General features: G+C 46.1%; 1 long non-coding RNA gene across 2 annotated transcripts in view; it reads left to right on the plus strand.

Moving 5' to 3' along the window:
* The window catches only part of LOC141086534 (uncharacterized), a 284,209-nt gene that overhangs the window by 608 nt on the left and 265,524 nt on the right, over positions 1–18,077 (plus strand). For both annotated transcript variants that reach the window (XR_012231603.1, XR_012231604.1), the window contains exon 2: positions 2,741–2,788. This is a non-coding gene — a long non-coding RNA (uncharacterized lncRNA). The remainder of the gene's footprint in view (positions 1–2,740; positions 2,789–18,077) is intronic.

Here is an 18,077-nt window from a genome sequence, read left to right on the forward strand (position 1 = left end):
GATGGGAGGCTGCTGAGGAGATGGGAGGCTGCTGAGGAGATGGGAGGCTGCTGAGGAGATGGGAGGCTGCTGAGGAGATGGGAGGCTGCTGAGGAGATGAGAGGCTGCTGAGGTGAGGAGATGGGAGGCTGCTGAGGAGATGAGAGGCTGCTGAGGTGTGGAGATGGGAGGCTGCTGAGGTGAGGAGATGGGAGGCTGCTGAGGTGAGGAGATGGGAGGCTGCTGAGGTGAGGAGATGGGAGGCTGCTGAGGTGAGGAGATGGGAGGCTGCTGAGGTGAGGAGATGGGAGGCTGCTGAGGAGAGGAGATGGGAGGCTGCTGAGGTGAGGAGATGGGAGGCTGCTGAGGAGAGGAGATGGGAGGCTGCTGAGGTGAGGAGATGGGAGGCTGCTGAGGTGAGGAGATGGGAGGCTGCTGAGGTGAGGAGATGGGAGGCTGCTGAGGAGAGGAGATGGGAGGCTGCTGAGGTGAGGAGATGGGAGGCTGCTGAGGTGAGGAGATGGGAGGCTGCTGAGGTGAGGAGATGGGAGGCTGCTGAGGTGAGGAGATGGGAGGCTGCTGAGGTGAGGAGATGGGAGGCTGCTGAGGTGAGGAGATGGGAGGCTGCTGAGGTGTGGAGATGGGAGGCTGCTGAGGTGTGGAGATGGGAGGCTGCTGAGGTGTGGAGATGAAGGCTGCTGAGGAGATGGGAGGTTGCTGAGATGTGGAGATGGAGGCTGCTGAGGTGAGGAGATGGGAGGCTGCTGAGGTGAGGAGATGGGAGGCTGCTGAGGTGTGGAGATGGAAGCTGCTGAGGTGTGGAGATGGAGGCTGCTGAGGAGATGGAGGCTGCTGAGGTGAGGAGATGGAGGCTGCTGAGGTGAGGAGATGGAGGCTGCTGAGGAGATGGGAGGCTGCTGAGGTGTGGAGATGGGAGGCTGCTGATTTGTGGAGATGGGAGGCTGCTGAGGAGATGGAAGGCTGCTGAGGTGTGGAGATGGGAGGCTGCTGAGGTGAGGAGATGGGAGGCTGCTGAGGTGAGGAGATGGGAGGCTGCTGAGGTGAGGAGATGGGAGGCTGCTGAGGTGAGGAGATGGGAGGCTGCTGAGGAGAGGAGATGAGAGGCTGCTGAGGTGAGGAGATGGGAGGCTGCTGAGGTGAGGAGATGGGAGGCTGCTGAGGTGAGGAGATGGGAGGCTGCTGAGGTGAGGAGATGGGAGGCTGCTGAGGTGAGGAGATGGGAGGCTGCTGAGGTGAGGAGATGGGAGGCTGTTGAGGAGAGGAGATGGGAGGCTGTTGAGGAGAGGAGATGGGAGGCTGTTGAGGAGAGGAGATGGGAGGCTGTTGAGGAGAGGAGATGGGAGGCTGCTGAAACGACCAAAAAAATTCTAGAATTCCACTTTTTTCAATTTCACCACACTTTGAATTTTTTTCCCATTTTCCAGTACGCTATTTGGTAAAGCCAATCATGTCATTCAAAAGTACAACTCGTCCTGCAAAAAACAAGCCCTCACACGGCCATATTGATGGAAAAATAAAAAGTGGGTATATATGATTGGGAAACATCTTTATTTGGGAAATTGTTCTACACTCGCACTGCGGTGCATGGACTGGGCGCCGATCTCCTGGCCTGCATCCTCATACATGCTGTGAGGCTGCTGAATTCTAGTCAGGAGACCCACGGTCCGTCCATGCACTGCGGTCCGAGCGCATATCGATATCCACCGACAGCTTCATACATGTACAGAAAACAATACAATAATCTGCAATCAGAAATACAGATTATAAAAAAAAAAACAATCTGGTTTCAATTATTTTTTAAAAAAAGTATGTGACTCATTTCCTTAAAGAAAAATAAAAATATACCTAAACAGAGTATTGGGTATCTTAACAAATGATTAATAAGTTACAGTAGAGTAGAGCTCATCCAAAAGAGTCTACCTTGTTGTGGTGGCGGCTTAAAATTCTTTTGGCCAGAACAAAAGCTGCTGGCTATATGTGTGATCTGGGAAATGTTAATGTGTGATTGGTGAGGACGTGGTGCCGAAGTGGAGTTTTTCCAAGAGTGGGTGGTGGGACTCTGGAAGATTTGAGGGGTGGAGGGCGGCACGGCTGGGGTGGAGCCTGGACGGAGTCTCAAGGGGGCCCAAACATTTTTACAGTATGGGGCCCTGAAATTCCTAATGGCAGCCCTGTGAACTATGAGGTTTGCTTTGCTTGAACCTATACATTATAAAGGAGGCTCAAGCTATTGGTGATACTACAATATGTGCTATAATTGTTTTTCTTTTTATTTTCATGCCTTAAATTCTAAAGAGATTCTCCAGATTCCTTTGAACGGTCTAATTAGCCGGGCAGGGCCGCTGTCTGCATACTTTGCGATAAATTTGAAAATGTGAAAGGTGCTGTCGACCAATTTCCTTTGTGGATTTCTGACCTGTTATCAACTGTCATGTTATTTCCTTGGGTTGAATGTCAGAAAAATGTTCTACGCCTACAGTTTTAAAAGTTCATTGCTGGCAACCTGACATGTACACCTCAAGCATCATACATGGTTAAGACTATAGCCAAACCAAAAAGGGAATATCTTGATTTCTCGTTGATATGACGTCAATGAGAACATGATCCATGACATAGTTCATATTATCTTTTTATATTTTTTATATATCAAATCTGCCTCTTCTAACTTAAAGATATTCTTCCTTCTAAGTTAATTTGTTTTTCCATGTTACCATTTTCTTTATGCAAACTGTATTTTCAGAGATGAAGAGGACATGACCTCTCGCACCACCTATTGGATGCAGCAATGGTAAGAATAATATGGATCCTTTAATAAGCCTTACTACGTGACTTGCGCTAAAAGTCAAACCCGATACTTTACTTGCAGACACATGTTTCTGGGTGTTTGTCCATATTAGGTGAAAAGCAAGAGGTCTGACCTGGCCTCTGACAAGAGACTAAGGGGTAACATCTATATTCGGGCGGCACGGTGGCTCAGTGGTTAGCGCTGCAGCCTTGCAGCGCTGGGGTCCTGCGATTGAATCCCACCAAGGACAACATCTGCAAGGAGTTTGTATGTTCTCCCTGTGTTTGCGTGGGTTTCCTCCGGGTACTCCGGTTTCCTCCCACATTCTAAAGACATACTAATAGGGAATTTAGATTGTGAGCCCCAGTGATGATAATGTGTGCAAACTGTAAAGCGCTGCGGAATATGTTAGCGCTATATAAAAATAAAGATTATTATTATCTTTGTGGAGAGTGCCAAGCCGGCATAAGGAGACTTATAGGCCATACAATGCTCCTCTGGGAAATCTCTTCAGAGAGGAAGAAGACTAGAACTCCAGTGCCACCTACAGGAAATATCAATCTTAAGACTCCATACTCCCTTAATGAGCCTTGCCACACGACTTACAATTAATGCCAAACCAGATACTCTATTTGCAGATACAGTTCTGACTTGGCTAGATGAGAGGCCTCTGACTAGGGTCCAAGTTGTAATATCTCTCCTTGTGATGAGCGCCTAGCCAGCCTAAAGAGAATTATAGGTCATAAAATACTCCTCTGGGAAATTAAACATGCAAATGATCTCTTCAGAGAGTAAGATGACTAGAACCCCTTAACGAACCTTGCCACATGACTTAAAATTAAAGTCAAACCAGACACTATTTGCAGACATGTGATTCTGGGTGTTTGCTCTTCCTCAGTGCAAAGCAAGAGGTCCAATTTGTCTTGATGAGAGTCCTCTGATGGAGGTCTAAGAGGTAACATCTCTTCTTGTGGGGGAGAGTGCCAAGCAGACATAAGAAGACTTTTAGGCCATACAATGCCCCTCTGTGATATCATACTTATTTACAAATATAATATTCTTCTAATATTCTTAGGCTGGTTTCACATTTGCGCTTTTGTGCGCAGCGCATCGTGCGCACCCGTGCGCATGCGCACTGCGCACCTATGTTTAACATGACGTGCGCATGTTTTTGCGCACACTTGCGTTTTCGTGCGCATGCGTTTTTTTGTCTTTTGCGCCAGGTGCGCCAGACGCAACATGTTGGATTTTTTGGTGCGCCCTGTCTCGGCAAAAAAACGCATGCGCACGCTTGCGCACGGAATGCGCAAAAACAACACATTGAAGTCTATGGTAACGCATGCGTGCGCATGGTCTTGCGCACGGTTGCGTTTTTTTACGCATGCGTTTTTGAGTGAAACAAGTCTAGAATGTTCTCTAGACAATGGAAAAAACGTCACACTTAAAAACGCATGCGCATAAAAAACGCCAACGCATGCAAAAAACGCATGTAAAACGCAAACAACGCTGCGTTTTTTTTACACATCAGCGTGCGCATGACGTTAAAAAACCGCGCGTTTGTTTTGCGTTTTTCTTTGCGTTTTTTATGCGCCCGATGCGCTGCGCAAAAAAACGCTAATGTGAAACTAGCCTTACAGTGGGTACGGAAATTATTCAGAGCCCTTTAAATTTTTCACTCTTTGTTTCATTGCAGCCATTTGGTAAATTTAAAAAAAGTTCATTTTTTTTTCTCATTAATGTACACTCTGTACCCGATCTTGACTGAAGAAACAGAAATGTAGAAATTTTTGTAAATTTATTAAAAAAGAAAAACTGAAATATCACATGGTAATAAGTATTCAGACCCTTTGCTCAGTATTGAGTAGAGGCAAGCACCCCTTTGAGCTGCTACAGCCATGAGTCGTCTTGGGAATGATGCAACAAGTTTTTCACACTTGGATTTAGGGATCCCCTGCCATTCTTCCTTGCACATCATGTCCAGTTCCGTCAGGTTGGATGGTGACCAATGTTGGACAGCCATTTTCAGGTCTCTACAGAGATGCTCAATTGGGTTTAGGTAAGGGCTGTGGCAAGGCCTGTCAGGAATGGTCACAGAGTTGTTCTGAAACCATGCTTTTGTTATTTTAGCTGTGTGCTTAGGGTCTTTGTCTTGTTGGAAGGTGAACCATTGGCCAAGTGTGAGGTTCAGAGCACTCTGGAAGAGGTTTTCATCCAGGATATCTCTGTACTTGGCCACATTCATGCTTTCTTCAGTTGAAACCTGTTGTCCTGTTTCTGCAGCTGAAAAACACCACCATAGCATGATGCTGCCACCACCACGTTTCACTGTTGGGATTGTGTTGGGCAGGTGATGAGCAGTGCCTGTTTTTTTCCACACATACCGCTTAGAATTATCACCAAAAAGTTCTATCTTAGTGTCATCAGACCAGAGAATCTTATTTCTCATAGTCTGGGAGTCCTTCATGTGTTTTTTTTAGCAAACTCTATGCGGGCTTTCATGTCTTGCACTGCGGAGAGGCTTCCGTTGGGCCACTCTGCCATAAAGGCCTGACTGGTGGAAGGCTGCAGTGATAGTTGACTTTGTGGAACTTTCTCCCATCTCCCTATTCCATCTGTGACGCTCAGCCACAGTCATCTTGGGGTTCTTCTTTACCTCTCTCACCAAGGCTCTTCTACCATGATTGCTCTGTTTGGCTAGACACCCAGGTCTAGGAAGACTTCTGTTGGTCCCAAACCTCTTCCTTTTAAGGATTATGGAGGCCACTGTGCTCTTAGGAACCTTGAGTACTGCAGAAATTCTTTTGTAACCTTTGGCCAGATCTGTGCCTTGCCACAATTCTGTCTCTGAGCTCCTTGGGCAGCTACTTTGACCTCATGATTCTCATTTGGTCTGACATGCACTGTGAGCTGTGAGGTCTTATATAGACAGGTGTGTGCCTCTACAAATCAAGTCCTATCAGTTTGATTAAACACATCTGGACTCCAATGAAGGAGTAGAACCATCTCAAGGAGCATCACAAGGAAATGGACAGCATGTGACATAAATATGAGTGTCTGAGCAAAGGGTCTGAATACTTATGACCATGTGATATTTCAGTTTTTCTTTTTTAATACATTTCCAAAATGTTCTAAATTTCTGTTTTTTCAGTCAAGATGAGGTGCATAGTGTACATTAGTGAGAAAAAAAATGAACTTTTTTGAATTTACCAAATGGCTGCAATGAAACAAAGAGTGAAAAATTTAAAGGGCCCTGAATGCTTTCCGTACCCAATGTATATTTTGTCAGATGCTAAATGTTGAAATTATGTATTAAATATATAGACTCAGTTTTTCAGAAAAGCTGTTTGTGTTTATGTTCACATTTAGATGTTGACCAAGGATATCAAATTTTAAAAGCAGAAAATGATCTTAAAGTACCTAAAACTTCAAGAAAAGTACTTTCCAGGACGTCCTATCCTGACAGCACCATGGGGTTGTCTTCTCATCCTTTCAGGGACAGGAAATGCACGAGAGGTTAAAAGGTCCCCTCCCACACCACACTCCAGTGTTTTTCCTGTCCCTGTAAGGACAGGCATGAGAGCGTCGCAGCCGAGGCATACACAGAGCTTACCGGGGCCAGGAGGTTCGGGGTCCTAACTTCCAACTCCTCCGGGTCGGACGATGTAGCGCGGCACCCCCCTAAGGGGGGTTCTCCGCCGGGGGTCCCGTGGAGCGTCGCTCTGGGACTCGACCCCGCTTCCCCCAGCGCGGCTCCCGCGAGACAAGGCCCAGAAGGACGTCAGGAGCGGCGGCGCGTCACTTCCGGGCGCCCAGGGATGACGACTTCCGGTCGGGGCACGGAGGACGCGTGAGAGAGCGGCAAAGGGAGCGTTCCTGCGCAAAATAAGGTAGGATAAGAGCGGGCGGAAAGCGGGAGACCAGTGGCAGATTGAGAGGCGACTATACACCTAGACTTTCTGTCTGACGCCTCCAGCATGGACGCCAGGACCAATGAACAACCAGAGCCAGCGTCTGTGAGTAGAGGGCATGAGGACAATATTGCCAGAGACAGGAGCTTTTTAGTAAAGGGGACTCCTGTCTTTTTAGGATAAGGCGACACCGACTCCGGCAACAGCCAGGACATCAGGCAAACCCAAATGCCCCATCTGTGCCAGCAAACTGCCAAGCGCATGGAAAAAACCCCTATGCGAGGATTGCACGCTGCGGATTGTCAGAGGCGAACAGGCAGTGTTCTTCACGGAGATGCGCGCAGTAGTCAGACGAAGTAGAAGCCTCTGTCTCAGGGATGTTACCCACTCAGTCTTCTGGCCGGTCCCAGTCCAAAAGATCTAGATGGGAGTCCAACGTCTCATCAGAAGAGATACGGGGTACGGACTCTGAGGAAGAGGGCGAGATCACCTCTGAACCCCTGGAAACAGGGAAGAGGTACCTCTTTACATCAGAGAACACGGACGAGCTGCTCAGGGCAGTAAGAAGTACGATGCAGATCGAGGAAACCCTGAAGGAACAATCCATCCAGGATACGATGTTCGGGGGATTAAGAGCCAGGGTTCGTCAGGTCTTCCCAGTTAATGACCATATCCGGGCAATGATCCTGGAAGAATGGGAGGATGCGGAGAAAAGACTGATTGTGCCACGAGACTTTAAGCTGCGACTTCCATTTAACCAGGAGGACATCAGCACTTGGGACGAGGTTCCTAAGATTGATTCTCCAGTGGCCAAGGTGTCGAGGAAAACTTTGATTCCTTTTGAAGATTCTTCCAGCCTCAAGGAGCCCATAAACAAAAAGGCCGACGTGCTCTTAAAAAGAGCTTGGGAGGCCTCAGCGGCAGTGATAAAAGCAAATATGGCCGCTACATCGGTCGCTAGATCCATGCACCTATGGGTCGACCATTTAGAACAACAGCTAAAGGATAAAACCCTTAGGAGTGATATCCTTGAAAGCATTCCCCTGTTGAAAATCGCGACCGGGTTTCTGGCAGATGCTTCTGCGGAATCGGTACGGTTTGCGGCCAGGAATAATTCCCTATCCAATGCGGCCCGCCGAGCCATATGGATGAAAACCTGGTCGGGGGACTACCAGTCTAAAAATAAGTTATGTTCCATACCCTTCTCGGGCGGGAAGGTATTTGGGCCAGCTTTGGATAAAATTCTAGAGTGCCTCCGATGACAAAAGAGGTTTTCCAGAGTAAAAACCAAAAAGATAATTTCCCTTTCAGAGATCCCGCCCATACCAGAGGCAGGAATATAGAGGGGAAAGGGAAATCTTCTCGCTGGGAGTACTCGAGGGGGGGAAGAAGTAGAACTGCCCCGTCCCGCTCCGGGCAAAGTTCCCGGAGCAGAAGGCAATGACGCCAGGCCTGTAGGGGAGCCTAAAACTCTTTGCAGAGGCATGGCAACGTATCTCCCAGAACCCATGGGTCCTCAATACAATTTCCCAGGGCTATACCCTCGAGTTCACAAGACCCCCTCCAGCACGATTCGTGGTTACAAAACCCCGGTCCAAGGCCATGATAGACCCCATATGGGCAGACATAAGAGACCTATTAAAAACAGAAGTAGTAATTCCAGTCCCAGAGGTAGAGAGAGGTCAGGGCCACTACTCTACGCTTTTCACGATAAAAAAACCGTCGGGGGAGAGCCGAACTATCATAAACTTAAGACCACTAAATCAATGGGTTCGTTATAAAAGGTTCCAAATGGAGTCCTTGAAGACCGCCATCCCGCTAATGGACCAGAACGCGTCAATGTGCACTATAGATTTAAAGAGCGCATATTATCACGTTCCCATCCATCCTCATTCTCAGAGATTCCTGCGCTTCGCCCTAGAGAAAGGAGGCAAACACTACCACTTCCAGTTTCAGGCTCTTCCGTTCGGCTTGGCGTCAGCACCCCGCGTTTTCACAAAACTGGTGGCTGAAGTCGTGGCAGACTTAAGACAAAGAGACTTAATCATTGTACCTTATTTAGACGACTTCTTAGTAACATCCCGGTCAGCGTCGGAGTTAAAAGAACAACTCAGCGGAATAATTTGCAGCCTCGAGAGCCTAGGTTGGATCCTAAACAGAAAAAAATCAGACCTGCAGCCCAGCACCCAGAATAAATTCCTGGGGGTAATGCTAGACTCCAGAAGAAGAGTCTCATTCTTACCGGAGGAGAAGAAGAAGCCCATCAGGGACAAGGCTGGCCAGCTGGGCCAGCACCAGGTTTCAATAAGGTCCGCGATGAAAGTCTTGGGCACTCTAACCGCATGCATACCCTGTGTCTTGTGGAGCCAAGCTCATACAAGAATCTTACAGAAGGAGATCCTTACAAAATGGGACAGACGGCAGTCCTCGCTGGACAGGGAGTTCCGACCATCTTCGGCGCTGAGATCATCTCTGAAATGGTGGATCAGCAACAGAAACATCAGCCGGGGGGTTCCTTGGATCCTGTCTCCATGCGTGACCATCACCACAGATGCCAGCAAGGAGGGATGGGGAGCCCACCTAGAGGGAAGATTCTTACAAGGAATGTGGCCCAGGAATATCAGCTTACAGTCCTCAAACTACCGAGAGCTGCGAGCAGTTTGGGAAACTCTGAAGAAAAGCGGTTCAAGACTACGAAACTAACATATAAAGATCATGTCGGACAACGTGACCACAGTAGCCTTCCTACGCCACCAGGGGTCCCGAGGCACGGAAAACTCCAGGAGTTAGCGGCTCGTATCCTCACCTGGGCAGAGAACAATTCTCGCTCCCTGTCAGCGGTGCACCTGGAAGGCTCCCAAAACAATATAGCCGACTTTCTAAGCAGACAAGAAGTCCGAACTACCGAATGGAAGGAGCTCTGGTGATGCTGGTCGTACCTTTTTGGCCCAGGCGGAGTTGGTTTCCCCTCCTCAGAAAGATGGCTCAGAGGGGGCCACTCCACCTACCAACAATACCAGACTTGCTTTCCCAGGGTCCAGTGCTACACCCAAACCCAGGAAGCCTGCAACTGGCAGCATGGATCCTGAGAGGGACATCCTGAAGTCTAATGGCCTCTCGGACCAAGTGATCTCCACATTGCAGGCCAGCCGAAAACCGGCTACAAGAGCGATATATGGTAAAATCTGGAAGAGATTCTGTTCAGAAAGTGGTAGTGCCCCTTTAGACCTATCTCGGCCAGATATCCCTCGAATCCTGGACTTCCTACAGGCCGGATTCGATAAAGGCTTGACCCTCGAGCACACTCAAAGTCCAGATAGCGGCCTTAAGTACCTTCTTTAATTCTTCCCTATCCTCCCATCCATGGATAGCGCGTTTTATAAAGGCCACCCAGAGATTAAGACCCACATTGAGGAAAACTGTCCCCCTGTGGGACCTAAGTCTGGTACTCAACACGCTGTGTAGGCCCCCTTATGAGCCAATTTTGGAGATAGACATTTCAAAACTCACACAAAAAACTGCTTTTTTGGTAGCTATTACCTCAGCTAAACGTTTTAGGCGAGATCCAGGCCCTCTCAATCCAGAATCCCTACATTCATATCTTCGAGGACCAAATAACGCTCAGACTAGATCCAAAGTTACTCCCTAAGGTAGTGTCACCACAGAACCTAAACGAAGAAATAATCCTGCCCTCGTTTTGTCCAGCCCCAAAGAATGATAAAGAAAAATTGTTTCATTCTCTGGATGTTAGACGTACGGTCACCTGTTACCTAGAAGTCACCCGGGATTGGCGACAGGACACAAAACTATTTGTCCAGTACGGCGGCAAAAATAAAGGCAGAAGTGCGGCTACGCAGACTCTAGCAAGGTGGATAACAACAATAATCTCCTCGGCGTACGAGGCTGAGGGCTTGCCGGTACCTGAGGGGGTTAGGGCCCATTCCACCAGGGCGATAGCGACTTCATGGGCAGAGAGGGCGGGTGCCTCAGTAGAGCAGATATGCAGGGCCGCCACCTGGTCTACACCAAATACTTTCTGTAGACACTATAAGTTGGACAAGCTATCAGCTAGCCAGGCGACCTTCGGTCGCAGAGTGCTACAAGAAGTAGTCCCACCCTAAGCCAATTCCTACTTTGGTATTCCCCATGGTGCTGTCAGGATAGGACGTCCTGGAAAACGGAGATTAGACCTACCGGTAAGGTTATTTCCAGGAGTCCATCCTGACAGCACTGGTAGTTCCCTCCCTATGATTGGTATTGGTATCTTTATGCTTGTACTAAATCTAAATAAAATTTAATTGATTCATACTGGTGTGGTACTTGGAAAAATCACTGGAGTGTGGTGTGGGAGGGGACCTTTTTAACCTCTCGTGCATTTCCTGTCCCTGAAAGGATGAGAAGACAACCCCATGGTGCTGTCAGGATGGACTCCTGGAAATAACCTTGCCGGTAGGTCTAATCTCCGTTTTCACTTTTGGTAAATAGTAATCAACAGGTAGAGGCAAAGTCCTGACTGTGTAAAGTCAAATTTAGTTTATAATTAGTTTTACTTACTGTAGATCAGATATCAGCTATTGAATTCCACCTGAATTTTGAGCTGCAGGATGGCAAAACAAAAAAATGTGTCATGTAGTCTCATGGAACTTTGATTAATTCATTCCTAATTCCAAATATTGCAATTAAATGGATTTTCTGGCAACTTATGACAGAATGTCTGGCAGACCAAAGCTTACACCCAGAAATATTTGCTGCCACAGGTGCTGAAAACAAGGCTTGTGGAAATTGGCTGACTGCACAAAAAATGTCTAAAATCTAATATATAAAGCTCAAAGTGTGTGTGTGTGTGTGTGTGTGTGTGTCCGGGATAGGCATCCGCACCGTCGCAGCTACAGCCACAAAATATGGCACAGTCAGACGTCTGGACCCCGAGAGCGTCCTAAGCTATGTTGTGAGGCAAAATTTTAACCCTGCGCGTTCCAATTCACCAAACAATTTTGCCCCTATCTACATACTGGGGAAAAAGTGAGTGCGCGTCAAGCCCCGGCCCTCATTATGATGTCATAATGCCCCTATCTACATACTGGGGAAACAGTGTGTGCGTATCAAGCCCAGCCCCTCATTATGATGTCACAATGGTTGCCATGGCGACGCTGATGTCCTCATGACCCGCCGCTCATTATGATGTCATAATGGTTGACTATGGGATGGAGGATGTGTGATGGGTATATGGGCACTGGACTGTGGGATGGAGAATATGTATGACGGGTATATGGGCACGGGCCTATGGGATGGTGGATATGTATGACGGGTATATGGGCACTGGACTATGGGATGGAGGATGTGTGATGGGTATATGGGCACTGGACTATGGGATGGAGGATATGTATGATGGGTATATGGGCACGGGACTATGGGATGGGGGATATGTATGACGGGTACATGGGCACTGGACTATGGGATGGAGGATATGTATGATGGGTATATGGGCACTGGACTATGGGATGGAGGATATGTATGATGGGTATATGGGAACGGGACTATGGGATGGAGAATATGCATGACGGGTATATGGGCACGGGACTATGAGATGAAGAATGTGTGATGGGTATATGGGCACTCGACTATGGGATGGAGGATGTGTATATGGGCACTCGACTATGGGATGGAGGATATGTATGATGGGTATATGGGCACTCGACTATGGGATGGAGAATATGTATGATGGGTATATGGGAATGGGACTATTGGATGGAGGATATGTATGATGTGTATATGGGCACGGGCCTATGGGAGGGCGAATATGTATGATGGGGATATGGGCACGGTCCTATGGGATGGAGAATATGTATGATGGGTATATGGGCACTGGACTATGGGATGGAGGATGTGTGATGGGTATATGGGAACGGGACTATGGGATGGAGGATGTATGATGGGTATATGGGCACGGGCCTATGGGATGGAGGATGTGTGATGGGTATATGGGCACTGGACTATGGGATGGAGGATGTATGATGGGTATATGGGCACGGGACTATGGGATGGAGAATATGCATGACGGGTATATGGGCACGGGACTATGGGATGGAGGATGTGTGATGGGTATATGGGCACTGGACTATGGGATGGAGGATATGTATGACGGGTATATGGGCACGGGACTATGGGATGGAGGATATGTATGATGGGTATATGGGCATGGGACTATGAGATGAAGGATGTGTGATGGGTATATGGGCATTCGACTATGGGATGGCGAATATGTATGATGGGTATATAGGGCACGGGCCTATGAGATGGAGAATATGTATGATGGGTATATGGGCACTGGACTCTATGGGATGGAGGATGTGTATATGGGCACTCGACTATGGGATGGAGGAAATGTATGATGGGTATATGGGCACTCGACAATGGGATGGAGAATATGTATATGGGACTATGGGATGGAGGGTATGTATGATGTGTATATGGGCACGGGCCTATGGGAGGGCGAATATGTATGATGATGGGGATATGGGCACGGTCCTATGGGATGGAGAATATGTATGATGGGTATATGGGCACTGGACTATGGGATGGAGGATGTGTGATGGGTATATGGGAACGGGACTATGGGATGGAGGATGTATGATGGGTATATGGGCACGGGCCTATGGGATGGAGGATGTGTGATGGGTATATGGGCACTGGACTATGGGATGGAGAATATGCATGACGGGTATATGGGCACGGGACTATGGGATGGAGGATGTGTGATGGGTATATGGGCACTGGACTATGGGATGGAGGATATGTATGACGGGTATATGGGCACGGGACTATGGGATGGAGGATATGTATGATGGGTATATGGGCATGGGACTATGAGATGAAGGATGTGTGATGGGTATATGGGCATTCGACTATGGGATGGCGAATATGTATGATGGGTATATGGGCACGGGCCTATGGGATGGAGGATGTGTGATGGGTATATGGGCACTCGACTATGGGATGGAGGATATGTATGATGGGTATATGGGCATGGGCCTATGGGATGGAGGATGTGTGATGGGTATATGGGCACAGGACTATGGGATGGAGGATAATTGTAATTTCCTATATCTAACCACAGTTAGTTACTATGCCTGGGCAGCGCTGGGCTCTTCAGCCAGTACATAATAAATGTGATGTAAGGCTAGATGTACGTAAGCAGTATGGGGCATAGTAAGTATTAGTACAGTGGGGTCAAATCCAGTGACGGTCAGCCTTGTTAGTTTGTCATAAATCAGATGGGTAAACATCAGGGTAATGTTCCAACCTTTCTCTTTGGTTCACAACTCTTCCGCACACTTAGGTACATGGGTATTTGGAGTGAGTATTCAAATTCAACACATTATTATCCAGAGGAAAGTTAAAGAATAACCTTAATGGGTTTTAAGGTAATTATCCTCCAATAGAAGAAAAAAAAATCCTTCCAAACCCCAATTTAGCAATCGGTATAAAATCCTGGATTTAATAATTATGTCCAGACAATCAGGATCTCTAGTGTTTACTGCTGTCTTGCCTACAAGAGAACCTCAAGATCATTGGTAATTAGCCCATCAAGATAAGTCACATCCAAGTTTAGCAGTGAAAAATCCCATTTAGATGTTTTAGAAATCACTACTACTATTTCAGCTCAGGGACCATCATGGGTTGTCGAAGGCTTCAAGGGAAGTCCGGAAATAAATTCACGATTCCTTGCATTACAGACTGAATGAGTCCCGGGAAAGTTTATTTTTCCATAAACTGAGCTGTGTGAGGGCAATGTTTTGACCACTTTTATTTATTTTTTTTGCAGAGATACAAGCCATTTTGATTTTTTTTTAATCAAATCTGTAATCTGTTTTTTTGTTTTTTTTTGGTATGCCTTTATGTTTAATGAAGAAAAACGAGATTTTAATTTTTAGTTTTTCAATTTAAATAATATTTTTGTTTTTACTTTTTTAGTCTTGATTGCAGGATATATCTAACATGACAGTTTACTATGAAGCCCTGTGGTTGCACTTTACAGGAGTATTAATATGTCAACTTTTGGGCTTTTCAGCAGGTTGTATGTTGCCATGCTACCTCATTATTATCTCAAATGGTACACCTTTGGGACTGCGTGTTATAAGTGCTGCTGCCCGAGATTGTTAGTAGCAAAGATGTTAGCTCTGAATGTTGCTGTCACTGGCACATGCTTTATAGTGCATTAATAATGAAGAAAAAATGTGTAATTCTAAAGCAGCAAGGAATAGAAACCAGTTACACTATATTACTGATCAATTGCAATGAGTTTGCCCCTGTTCCTGTTGGCACTGCTCTTAGATTTCCCACACCTTCATCAATTACTTCTCTTCATTATTCACAGACAGCTACACTCATCTTCTTCAGTGCTGTGGTTGTCCAACACACACTATTTGAAGTAGTTATCCAATGTTTTAGATATTTCTAACTCCTATCTCCTTTGCAGAGCTGTGAGCTTTGACATCCTCTCTCTTTCCCGAATTACCAAAAAATTGCTGCTGCATTTCCAGCCTCGGCCATTATACAAGCTATGAAAACCCTCCTGACGGGCTAAACTATACCATCTGATATGATTGCTGCCAATCATCATGGTGAAGCCTGCGCGCCTGCACCTAAGATATTGTGACCCTTTAACGACTGATGCAATTATCTGCTTTGTGTAAAATGGTAACTGGAATATTTTAAGTGATTTATGCAAATTGAATCTCAAATTGTTTATGTTCACTGGGCCAGGTGAAGTTCATAAAATTTGACATGAATGTGATTTGCAGCAAATTGATTAGCTTATATCTAATCTAAACCCTCAAAGACCATTGTTAAAATGGTTGATCTTGAAATCAGATGTTTCCACAAAATAATATAATATAGCACTTACAGTATCAGTGACTTTTATCATAATTCATATAATTTAGGGCGTTATCTTAGACTTTTTCCCTTTGTTGTCATGTTCATTGACAGCAGCTCTCCACAGTTAGGCACTAGGGATCCAGCTGTCAATCATCATGACATCGTCAGTGACAAAGAAGAGCGAACGACAAGTAACTGCCCTGTTGACGTGAAATCACAGGAGGCAGAAGAATTACCTCCAGGTGGCGGCAGCACAGACAGGTGCTAGCAACTAACTCCCTGTAAGTGCTTAGCCCCATAGAGAAAAAACCTCCTGGATAACCTATTTCAATGATCGCTTGTGTCAGCCCAATGTCCATATTGTTCCACAAGATTTAGAAAGGAGGGGGCAGTCATTTCTAGTCTAGTCTTCATCTGGAAGAAAGATTTTTCTTTATCAAACGTATAATACAAACATGTAATATAAAGGAAGCATTTTTATTGTCGCTACTTATAGATGTATATGGTGGCATACAATGGTATTTATGATGACTGCAGAAAATACCAGGATGATCACCAGCAGCATGATGAAGGGTCACCACAAATGGTGGTGAAGCCAAATCCTGTAAAGTTTGTCATAACTCGTGTGAGTAGTCTTCGGGTTAACTTTCCAACTTTTCTCTTCAGTTCACAGCTCTTCTGCACACTTAGGTACATGGTATTGAGGGTGAATAAAGTTTTTCAAATTCAACCCATTAGTGATCCAGAGGAAGGCGAAAGAAAAACCCCTATAAGTTATGTGTGAGGTAATTGTCCTCATGTAGGGGAAAAAAATTCCTTCCTGACTCCAAATTTGGCAATCGGAATTAATCCCTGGATTTACCCATGTCCTGTCTATGAGGATATCTTAAGTGTGCCAACGGTCGTATCTGGAGGACAACCTGAAAACTGTCTTTTTTCTTACAGAAAGTTATTAACCCATCGGGATAAGTCACATCCAGGTTTAGCCTTGAGAATGCCCACTAGAGGTTTGAGCAAGCTTTCCTATTTTCAGCTCAGGGACCATCATGGGTTTTCAAAGGCTTCAAGTCAAGTCCGATCTATGGTCCACTATTCCTCGCATTACAGGCTGCATGAGTCCTGTGAAGGTATTCTTCATAGAAACGCGAGATAGGGACACCATAAGAGGTTGTTTTAGTATTTCATGGAATTTATCATTGAGCGCTGTGCTGTAATCTCATGAATGGTCTGTGGAGTTCCTGGGGGCAGATCTTGGATTTCACTGGCTGCCAGCATAATTACTCCAGAGGGGTCTGGAGTACAGGCTTCTGCTCTGATGGCTGTAGAAAGAAAATATCATATTTGAGAATTGTTTCTGTTGCTGCTTAACATTTAAACATTTTACATGAGTCTTAACTGCAAAAGACTGTGGCCTAATTCATTAACAAGCTGTTCACGAGCCTTACTGAAGGGGCGAGACAGAGTAAGATGCGCCTAATTTATTAAGAAGAATATGCCACTTAATGAATTAGGCTCATTTTATCACTGGTGTGCACCTTCTTGCGACTTAACAGAAATCTTACTCCTAGCAAGCACTTGAGTACTTTTCTGACATAAGATACACCACTAAATTGGCGGACATTTTGAATAATTTATCGCCACTCCTTGTCACGCCCATGCATTACTCATTTTTGGGGGATGTGGTTGAGACTCTTATGCTACCTTTCATAATGTTTTACACCAGAAATTTAGTGACATCAAACTGGGAAAACATTTCCTATGTTCCTATGGATTACAGAGCCTGGTATAAAGGGTGGTGGTATTTTAAGGGCTTCCAGATCCTCCCAATCTATGTGCTGGAAAAAGGGATGTTGTCTAATGCAGCCATTTATTCCCAGTCGCCTGCTTGGGTCCTCGCAGAGTAGCTGTAAAGAAGAACAAATTCTATAGTAAGTATCTGGATATACAATATGATGTCAATACTATATGTGATGCCCTCCCATTCCAGTGTCAGTTGTATATCTCTGTGTGAGGCTCTAACAGGAGCCCCTATAGTGTTGATAGCATCCTTCCATGACACCATCATAAATGACAGTTTTTCTCCTCTTTAGGTCTTCCCATGCCCGTTCTGTAATCTCAGATTAATTGGATCATGATCTATTTTTTGGCGACTATTGTAATAAGGAATCAACATAGAGGCTTGAGCTTACAACAATTTCTCTTACTGAAAATTGTTAGGGACGGCGGAACGCACTAAATATTAAATAACAGAAAGTGCGTTCGCCACCTGTGGTCCACCATGCAGAGGTGTTAAACTGGTGCTATATAATGGCAGATGCACAATATGGCGGTATAGAACACGCGGGTTGAACATCACCTGGCGTGTGCTGGCGAGCTCTATTAAGATCACAGAGACGCCTAAGGCATAAACATAAATGCCAAGCCTGTTGACCTCACAGGTCTCAGCAGAGTGCACGCACGGTATATGGTCACAGGACTCGGGCCCTAGACACAGGGTCAGTGTC

This window comes from Dendrobates tinctorius, unplaced genomic scaffold, assembly GCF_039654945.1.
Source record: "Dendrobates tinctorius isolate UK_male_01 unplaced genomic scaffold, ASM3965494v1 ptg000032l, whole genome shotgun sequence".
NCBI classification, from domain to species: domain Eukaryota; kingdom Metazoa; phylum Chordata; class Amphibia; order Anura; family Dendrobatidae; genus Dendrobates; species Dendrobates tinctorius.